This window comes from Oreochromis aureus, linkage group 6, assembly GCF_013358895.1.
Source record: "Oreochromis aureus strain Israel breed Guangdong linkage group 6, ZZ_aureus, whole genome shotgun sequence".
NCBI classification, from domain to species: Eukaryota; Metazoa; Chordata; class Actinopteri; order Cichliformes; family Cichlidae; genus Oreochromis; species Oreochromis aureus.
The window spans coordinates 20,226,549-20,236,309 of NC_052947.1; the positions used below are offsets into that span (position 1 = coordinate 20,226,549).

At 36.4% G+C, this 9,761-nt stretch overlaps 1 long non-coding RNA gene across 1 annotated transcript; it reads left to right on the forward strand.

The window, feature by feature from the left end:
- The first annotated feature begins 7,299 nt into the window (after positions 1–7,299).
- LOC116327241 lies at positions 7,300–8,743 on the forward strand. The gene is made up of 4 exons (XR_004199991.2): positions 7,300–8,036; positions 8,148–8,221; positions 8,380–8,427; positions 8,564–8,743. It is a non-coding gene; the product is annotated as an uncharacterized LOC116327241 (long non-coding RNA).
- Positions 8,744–9,761: the final 1,018 nt, after the last annotated feature.

A 9,761-nucleotide genomic window follows, 5' to 3' on the forward strand; every position in this document is an offset into this window, starting at 1 on the left:
TTTGAAATGTTGCTTGAGTGATGAGTACTGTAACTTCTGAAGTAGCTCTCACCATGCGTCCTTGATGATGATAAGTCCAGAGCCAGCTGAGAGCTGGGTTGTTTGTTTTGTTTTAGGTGACAAGGCAGAAAAATTAGAACTTAGTTTCTTGTTTTAAAAAAACAAAAAAAGAAAAAAAAAGAAAAAGGGAGGTTTTGTGTTTCTCAACCAAGAACAACTACAATTTCATTTTCTGTTTTTGAGAAAGGAGAATTTAAAATAATGATAATAATAATAATAATAATAATAATAATAATAATAATGATAATAATAATAATAATAATAAAACAAGCAAAGAGTGATGTTTTGTTTAAGTGGTGAAGAAAGCTGATACTGCAACATACCGTCTGCGAGCAATAAATGAAATCATCTTATTTATCTTTAAATAAACTCCAATTATGGAGACCTGAAGTCACATGCTTAGGGCACACCCTCTCAGGTGAAGGCAGAAAGCTACTAAACAAAGAAAAGAAGCTATACAAAATGCGCCACAGCCACAAAACTAAGCATTCACATTCTTTCTGACTCTTTGTGAGCCTGAGTTATGACCTTGGCTCCCTGTTTTTCTGCTTCCACCAAGGGTGGGGGTGACGCTCCCATGATATGTGCTCTGTTCTCCTTACTATCACAAAGAGGCCCCTACTCTCTGAATACAATATTCTCTTCATAACTCAGCAGTATGAAATGTCATGAAACAGTGTAACTCACTCACAGTAAATCAGCAGTATAGGATAATACAAACCTATCTAATAAATCTAATGATTTTCACATTCTTTTAACTCAGAAGTATGATGCAAACTAAAATTACATACTGATTACACAAGAAGTATGATGTGGCCTACAGCAGTATCATGATTCACTCATTTTGATTACAGGTATAATGTAATATATGACAGCATAATAATCTCACAACTGCTACAAGCACATTTGCCTGTCTTAACACACGCGAGTGAAAGGCAACTGTTAAGAAAATGCTCTTTTGGGTGAGAAAGGCCCAGAGGCCCTGCATGCAAGCGTACTAACACACATACATGCAATGAAGAACAGCTTACACTATAGCACACACTATACATGCGCCTGCATGTCTCATTGGTGTTAAAACAGGGAAAACTTAATAGTTTTGTTATCAAATGCTGAATTTATCCACTGCTGACATTTAACTCTCCAGCTTGCAGGACAATAGGTGAAACGTTTGTGAAAATAGAAAAGAAAAAGAAAAAAAATAAAATAAAAGAGAGAGTCTGGTATGACCAAGCAGTAATCAGACAAATTTAGTTGGTAATACAACAAATTGTGAGATGTTTTCTGCTGATTGAACAACACAAGTGATTACTGACGATGTTCTTAGAATTTAAATATCTACCTGTGTTGTCCTGTCAACTTGGTGGGTTATGAGTTGATTATATTGTGAGGAAAAACAAAAAAAAGGGGGAGAGAAGGCTGACACAGGGCCTGGCCCGGTGTTTCTCCCCTCTCTGAATGACACAGCCAAAACAACATCATTTTCCTGTTCGACTGTTTTTTGTTTTGTTTTTGTTTTTTCTCTTTATGCTTGATTACAGGCTGCTTTGCCGGCCCTGAAAGCCGAAGGTGACCTGGACTCCTGCTCTCCCCTCTACCATCTTTGACGTGACCCTGACCAAATGTTGCAGCAGCTGGACCCATAACAACAATCTGAAAATGTCAACAGTGCTACAGGAAAGCGATCTCATGCAGCAGAGACGGAGAGCATTAAATCCAAGGCCCGTTTCACTACACGGGGGAGATTTCCAGACAGCTTCAGCTGACAGAGCTGTGACGAGACGCCCATTAAGCCCGAATGAAAAGTAAGGCCGAGCAAAAGAATGCTGACCTTGATATCTCTGCATTAACACTGTGCAGGACAGTGATGGACCAACACGGATGATCGGGCAGCAGAAGAAAGGTCGTGCCAGAGACAGGAGGAGCAACTGAGGTCAAAAGGCACCTCAGAATGGACAAAACACAGAAGAAGATGCAGGTTTCACCTGCGGTGAGCATGGACACTGGAGAAAAGGAGGAGGGCAGGACCCCAGGGCACGCTTCAGGCCGTGGTTTACCCAAAACACCAGAACAGGAAAGTGATAAACACACCAACATACACATCTACACACACACCAGACAATGTACACTCATCAAACATGACTGATGCCCTGAACGCCTTGAGACAGATCCAGCAGGCCCAAAATCAGGACTATGTAACTAATACAAGTTACTGGTTTTCTTGGCTTTACACTGGCTCCTGGCTACAGCTGCTAAAAAGACTACTACTGCCTTTTCACTGTGCAATACTTTTTGTTAATAACCAACGGTGCAATAGACTTCAATACTTGAAATACTTGAAATACTTGCAATTCCTTTGTATTCTTATTCTTATTTATTCTATTTATCCCTTTTTGTATTTTTACTTTTATTTTGTGTTTTTGTAACATGTATCCTGCCATGTTTAAAGCTCATGATTAACCGCATAATTGTTTCCACTGTTGCTGCATACATAGCCGTAACAAATGATGATGATGATGACCCCGACCTGTTGGAGCATGAAGACTTTGTGTGATTAATGATGACGTGACAGAAAATGTACAACAAGATGTTACATACTGATATCTCACTTCAAAGTTATACTGACAACAGGAGGGAATGTCAATAGAAAGTTGTACTGGTAGTCAGTATAAGCTTTTAATGATATAAGTTTGCATATGATAGTATGCAAACTATCATATGTATGTATGTATGTTGACCTTTTGATGACTTAGACTGTTGTCCACTACAAGACTGTTTTATAAATTCTTTCTCACAGCGATAATAGCTGAACAAGCAGGAAAGAGGAGAGCTGGACACTTTTATCTGCGCTCACTAAACAAGAAGAGGGGCCGCGTCCTTCTGAATCTCACAACACACACACATACACCTGAACCACTCTTATCTTCACTCCCTACGCACTAACATTCTTCTTCCTATGAATAGACATATTCACTGTTGTATTGCTTTGTATATAAATAAAGACCAGAGCGGTAACAGAGCGCGCATTCACAGGGCCCCCACTCTGGTGTGAGCGTTCTGTGATCGCCCTTGTATACAAGTAAATGCTGCAGCGTCTGTGTGTTTCTACCTTTAGACTCTTAGCTGAAGAAGTGTCTTTAGAATAAATCTCTTGACACAAACTAAAAACTAAAACCAGATATGATTTTCTTTAGTAAAACTAATTGAAAAAAAATTGTAAACTTAAAAAACCCCCCCAAAATATAGAGGGGAATATCCTCAGTTTTAGTGTTGGTAAAAATAATTATTGAGAGATGTGCTTATTGAGACTCTGGATGTCTATAATACTATGAAACATTAGATAACTGCTTTCAAAAAGTTGTGTCTTATCGTAATACCTGTACTAATATTCCTCAATCTTTGATTCCTAAACAATAAAAACTAAAAAAAAAATAAAATAAACTTTTAAAAGTGAAAATAATAAAAAGAAACTAATTAGAAAATACAAAACTATAATAATTCTGTTTAGCAGATCATTTTGACCATGCATACATTCCACCAATTCACTGTATTGCTGCCATGCGATTGGCAGATTTGATATTTACCTAATAAAGTGGCTGGTGAGTGTAAAAATGAAAAAGATGCACATCAGAAGCAAAGTAAGTGAAATCAAGCAAGAACTAATATAATGAATACAATTTAATAAACTGTTACAATCTTTGGCATATCCACAGCAACATTAATGATGTAATATATTCTTTAATATTGAGCACAAGCAGCAGCTCAATAAAGACATGAGAACAAGCAAAGTAAAATAAATTTATTTTTTAGTCGGTCTCATGATATAATGTGTTGATACTTGTATCAGACATATTGAGAAACATATTTCTTAACCATTCTAACAGTCGCTCTTGAAGTAAAACAATAATTGCTATTTTTAATGACTTGCCATTGTCTTCTCGGTGGTTTTGGTCACAATTACAGTTTGACAAGGTGTTTGCTAATCCCTAAGTAGGTTTATTGTGTAAACTTGACTGAATAGCTTGAGTCATAACAACAGTTCATTTCCTGAAACACAAGAAGTCAGACATTTAGAAACCTGATTTGTAATCTTTCCATTACGTTAATATTTCAGTCTAAGAAAATGTATTAATCTGATGGAGGTGATAAAAGAAGTGCAACATATTCACATGATAAAGTTAATGATGATATTTTAGAAAAAAACAACAAGAACAACTTAATTCCAGTCATAATGAATGACCTTTAATATTCTACACACGTCATGTTCTCAACAAATAAAGACAAAAATTATTGTCTCATAAGCAATAGTTATCATATTTCAGTTTAATTTCATAATTTGCTTAGGGATTAAAAAGTATTCTTATTCGGATTGTTTACCATTCATTTATTTTTTCATTTACATACTGAACAAGTAGATTTTAATTCACAGCATACCTTTTTAAACATGCTTGAGTCCATACTGTACCGCTCTAATTTCAAACAACCTCTGAATATAGTTTGGCAGTAGATTACTCTGTGCTTTTCTTCATTTTTAATGCTATGTTCAGCACAAAAATGTGCAATTTTAGGGTGAGCTATTTAATTACTGTCTGACAGTTTGGCTGCTAATAATCTGATACAGTTATAATTCATATATCATGTGTTTGGGGGGTTTAAAAAAAATTTTTTTTTCTGTCTGGGTGCTGACAGGATCATTATGTGGTTTGTCTCTAATCATTAGTCACACCTTGTGGAGGTGGAACATTTCTTAACAAAGGTGCTCTGGTAGGTGTATATAAGAAGAGCTCAACTTTCCGAGTATCACTACAACAACTTCTTTCACTCTGAGACAGACTGCTGCAGCTTTGAAGACTAGACGTAATTACATCAGTCTTTATTCTAAATTTTTTTTTTGCTAGGATAGGATTAGTTGTGGAATTTGGATTGTTTAGTTAACTTACAATAATTTTTCAATTTGATTAAAGTCTTTATTCTGATTTTTGTTTCAACAGGTACGAACACTGAAACCATGCTGAAGGTAGCATTTGTGCTTGGATGCCTCCTGAGCCTCACTCTGACTCAACCTGTAAGTCTGACATTATCGTGTATTATTACGTATCTATTGGCACTTAGGCATTCAGACACCATTACTAGTACTTTAATACAGTAAAATGAAGGCCATATTGAACTTGATCATTTTCTACAGATGGGTATGGCGCGCAAAAGACTTGTGCGCTCAAGCTCCGAATCTAACTCTGGATCAGGGGTGAGTGCTTTTTTATTTTCTGCTGTTACAAAAATTCTTGATTCTACTATGTAAACACTGATGACAAATGATTTTTGATGCACAATTAAGAGTACAATTAAGAGTACTGTGATTTGAATTACATTGTGGATTATTACTTTCTGATTTACCAAACCTTCTAAATATATAAGTTTTTAGTTTTTCAGATGTAACGTTTCCCTGCATTTGATAGTAAATATTTTTATTTGTGGTTTGCAGGAAGCCAATCAACAGTTAAACAATCAACAGCTGCAGCTACTCATACAATTACTACTTGCCAGCTTAGCAACAACAACCACTACTACAGCTGCAACCACCGCAACAGCTGCAACCACCCCTGCTCCGGCTACAATGTCAGGTTAAAAACTGACATTTAGCTATTGAATGAAAGTCAGCATGCAGTGAAACTGTCAATTTGTGATATTTTAATGAGAATACATAGTAGTGTCTACTAAATAAAATTTATGAATAGAAAATGTGTGTTTTTCTGTTTGTAAGAAATACAAGTACCTCAGCTTACCATTATATTCCCCTTTCAATACAGAGTTTACATCACACTATATGTAATTAAAGCAGCTATTTAGGTGTTTACTAACGAACACTGTTGATCTAAAATAGAGTTTAAATTATGGTACATCAAGAATATTACATAATAAACTTAAGTTTTCTCAAATGTAGTAGATTGTGCTTCCGAGGTCGGTACCATTAACATGAAAGCTACATTCCTGGTGGGGTTTTTCCGGTGGGAACATTCATTGTCAAACAGTTAAGCAACGGAGGGTCAGGGGGCCAAGTTAGGACATAAAATGATAGCCCGTCAGTATGGCTCATTATTTAAGACCATTTATATACAAGTAAGAGTTTAAGATTAAGATTTCAGATTCCGATAAGAATTTCAAATCACCTATATGGAAACCAGTCTGGAGTGGTGGAAATTAAGATGAGATGTTTAACCAGATAAACTGGAAGAGATGGAAAGATAAAGGTCTACGCTTCCCTGCTGCCCGTGCGATCAAAGTTTAGATAAGAAGAAGAAAATGGCTGCATGATTTATTATTTTGTTATTTTAGATTTTAACTTTTATTGAAGTGGTTGCCATAAATTTTCGGACAGCGTGCATCATTCATAATGCAAAGAACAATGTGCCAGACGTTTCAGTCGCAGTTTATTCATTTTTTAGATGTTAATTTGTCATATTTTCGTAATAAATGAGCGTCTTTTATAGTAACATGACTTCATATTATATTTAAAGGGAACCCCGGCTATTAACACATGTTTGCGCTAAAATATGCACTGTCCTTTCAATAACATATATGTGGTATTAAAATACACCAAATGTTTCCCTTTTAAGCACATTTTATAGAAAACTGATTTACCAGTAGGCCACCATTGTTATTTACTTCTCAATGCACTCTGGGTAGTGACGTCATACGGTTGCACCGCATCGAGTTCACAGTTAGCACTGGAAATGAGTTCTGTTCAACCTTTCCAGTTTGAACCAGAGCAATCCGAGAGAGAGGATGAAAATAGTCAACCAGTAATTAGTTTAGATGAAGATGAAAACAATCCGTCACACGAGGACGCGAGAGTGAGGGAAAACTTCTGGTGTCTATGCGGCTACTGCTTGCCAATGCAATGCATATTACCGCTGTAATGTAGGTGTCCACCCTATAGTGTTTGCAAGCTGGTAAACAGATGGAAATACCTCGCTATGATTACAAATCAGGAGTTTTAGTGGCTTAAGCAGTTAATTTTTGCTTTGCTTTGTTTTATTTGTTGCTTCAAGCCCTGTGTACAGGAGCTGCATGCAAAAAGATCTTTTGTTAAAAGGGTTGGCGTAATAAGCAAATGCTTCAGCCAATACCTTTTGATTAGCCTTGTCTTGTGCTTTCTTGCTTTGTGGTAATCTTTATTCTGTATTCACTGAGATATTTGAATGCTAATCAATAAATCAATAAAAAATAAAAAATAAATAATAAATAAAACAGACAACACCCAGTCTGACATCCTTTTTTTTTTTTTTTTTTTAAATGAGTTGCTGTTATAGCACAAAGGTATAGATATAAAGTTTATGTAATAGATAAGAAGACAAAAATAAATTAAAAGAACATCAAGAGCAGGTCCTGGTTTATGGAATCCGCTCGCTATTGTTATCGCTCTTTTAATCTCTCTCGTAATTTCTCTCTCTCTCTCTCACTGCCGTCACTTCCAAAATTTTCAGGGGTTCCTAAACAACCAAATATCACGTCAATATCACATATCATGTCCTTAGAAAATGCAGTTTTTTACAGTTTCTTCACACACTGAACGTGACGATAGTATTCAGATCAAAGTATCCCGCTTTTTGTTTTTTAATCAAAACTCTGGTTTTAGTGGCCTATCAGTAAAATTTTAAAGCTGGCACATAATTTGAAATCGGAACTTTCAACAACAACGGAATTGAAATGGAGACTCAGCATTGCTACAGCTTGTTGCTATTTAAGTGTGCTGTAGCAAAAGGATTTAATCAGGTGTGTCCTTAAATATTGCCTATTAGTGTTTCCTCTTATATTAAGATCTGAATGTTTTCTAAGAATTACAATTTCCCAGCAGTTACGCAAATGAGATTAAATCATCACTTGCAACTGTGTATAAAAAGCTCCGCTGTCAGTACTGCATTATCACAATCATCCACATCTCTGAGACAGTCTGCTGAAGTTGTGAAGACCTGATGGTAACATTTCTCATCAATCTTTTATTGCTTCTGTGTTTTCAGTGTAATGTTGGTGGAATGGTTATTTTGCTGATGGTTTTGACCACATCTCATCAGAATTATTGTTAACAGGTGAAATAACTGAAACCATGATCAAGGTTGTGTTTCTGCTTGGATGCCTGCTGAGCCTTGCTCTGGCAAATCCTGTAAGTGTAATATGACTGTAGACTGTACTAGTGATGTCATCTGTAATATATGAATATATCTTGCACTGTGTGTGTGTAACTGTGTAACCAGAGGCTGTATCAGTGCTCCTATCTTGTCATATCCTATACAACACATTTGCATGTTTGTTTTTAAACAGAATGACTCAGCACACGAGCGCGATGCACGTTCTTCATCTGGGTAGGGGGTGAGTCTCATGTTTGTCTTTCTACGTTTGAACATTAGACACACTTTGCCCTCTAATATTTACATATCTCTAAGAAGTTATTCACCAGAGAATGCATTATCACATGTAATAATATATATTACTGATTCTCTTGCAGACTATTGGGACCCTAAATCGTCTTACCCTGCTTTTACCTCTTCTACAGAATCCAACACTTCTGCAGAATTCAACACTCCTTGCAGCTATTCTTGCTGCTATACGATAAGCTGCTTCTTAACCAACAGCTATTACACCACAAAGGATGAATTGAAAATGAACAAACAATGAATAAAAACCTATGTTGAATACCATTGTGAATTTCATAATTTATTCACGCAGATTGAATTGCACTGGGATTTAAAAAAATATATATTTACAGGATTATTGAGTGACTCGGTCTTACAAAGAGTTAAAAAAAAAGATTATTCTTGTTAATATGAATAAAACCTCCTTGTTCATTGCAGTTTCTCCCAAATCAACCAGATCAATCAACAGAGTATGCATTATCACAGAATATGTAGCATATTAATAGATACCTATGTTTCTTATAAACCAAACTGTAGAGAAAAGATTAAGGCTTGCCTGGACAGGTAGGCAATGAGGCGCAGGCCACAGACTGCATCGGGTGGGTTTAAGCACTGGGGGGGAGGGTGGACACTCCAACTCGAGAGAGAGTGTCCTTTCACCCAGTTTAAGCAAAAGTCAACAATCCCCTAGCCGACACAGGTGACCTTGAGGAAGTAGGAGGATAGCGTTGTTCCTGCTTCGGCCTTGGTCTTGGCTTCCAGCTGGCGAGGGGGGACTGCACAACACCACAATATTGCTACAGTCCACTTCATTCTGTAAGATAGTATGCAGTATGCTGATACTACACTGCTTTTCTATACTATATATATTATATACTATACTATATATTAGGACACAGTTTAGGACACTGACGTAGCATAGTCTCTGTTATAGTACGCACACTGTTCACTGTTATAGTATATTCAGAGCACTACGCTTCCACTACTGTAAATATATTAATAGTACTCTGTCGATCTGTTTACCACACCTCGATATATCTGTATACATGTAGCACATTTGTATATTTTTTCATAGTACATCTGTACATCTGTGCTTGCCTGACTACCATAGGACTCAGATTCTTTAGTTGTTCTGCCCCAAGACTTTGAAATGCACTTCCACCAGATCTCCAGACCACAAACTGTTTCACCACTTTTAAGTCACATCTCAAAATTGCATACACCTGATTCTGTCTTAGTCCATTTTTACGTTGCTCAGCTTTTATACTTGCTTTTATACTTTCATGCTTT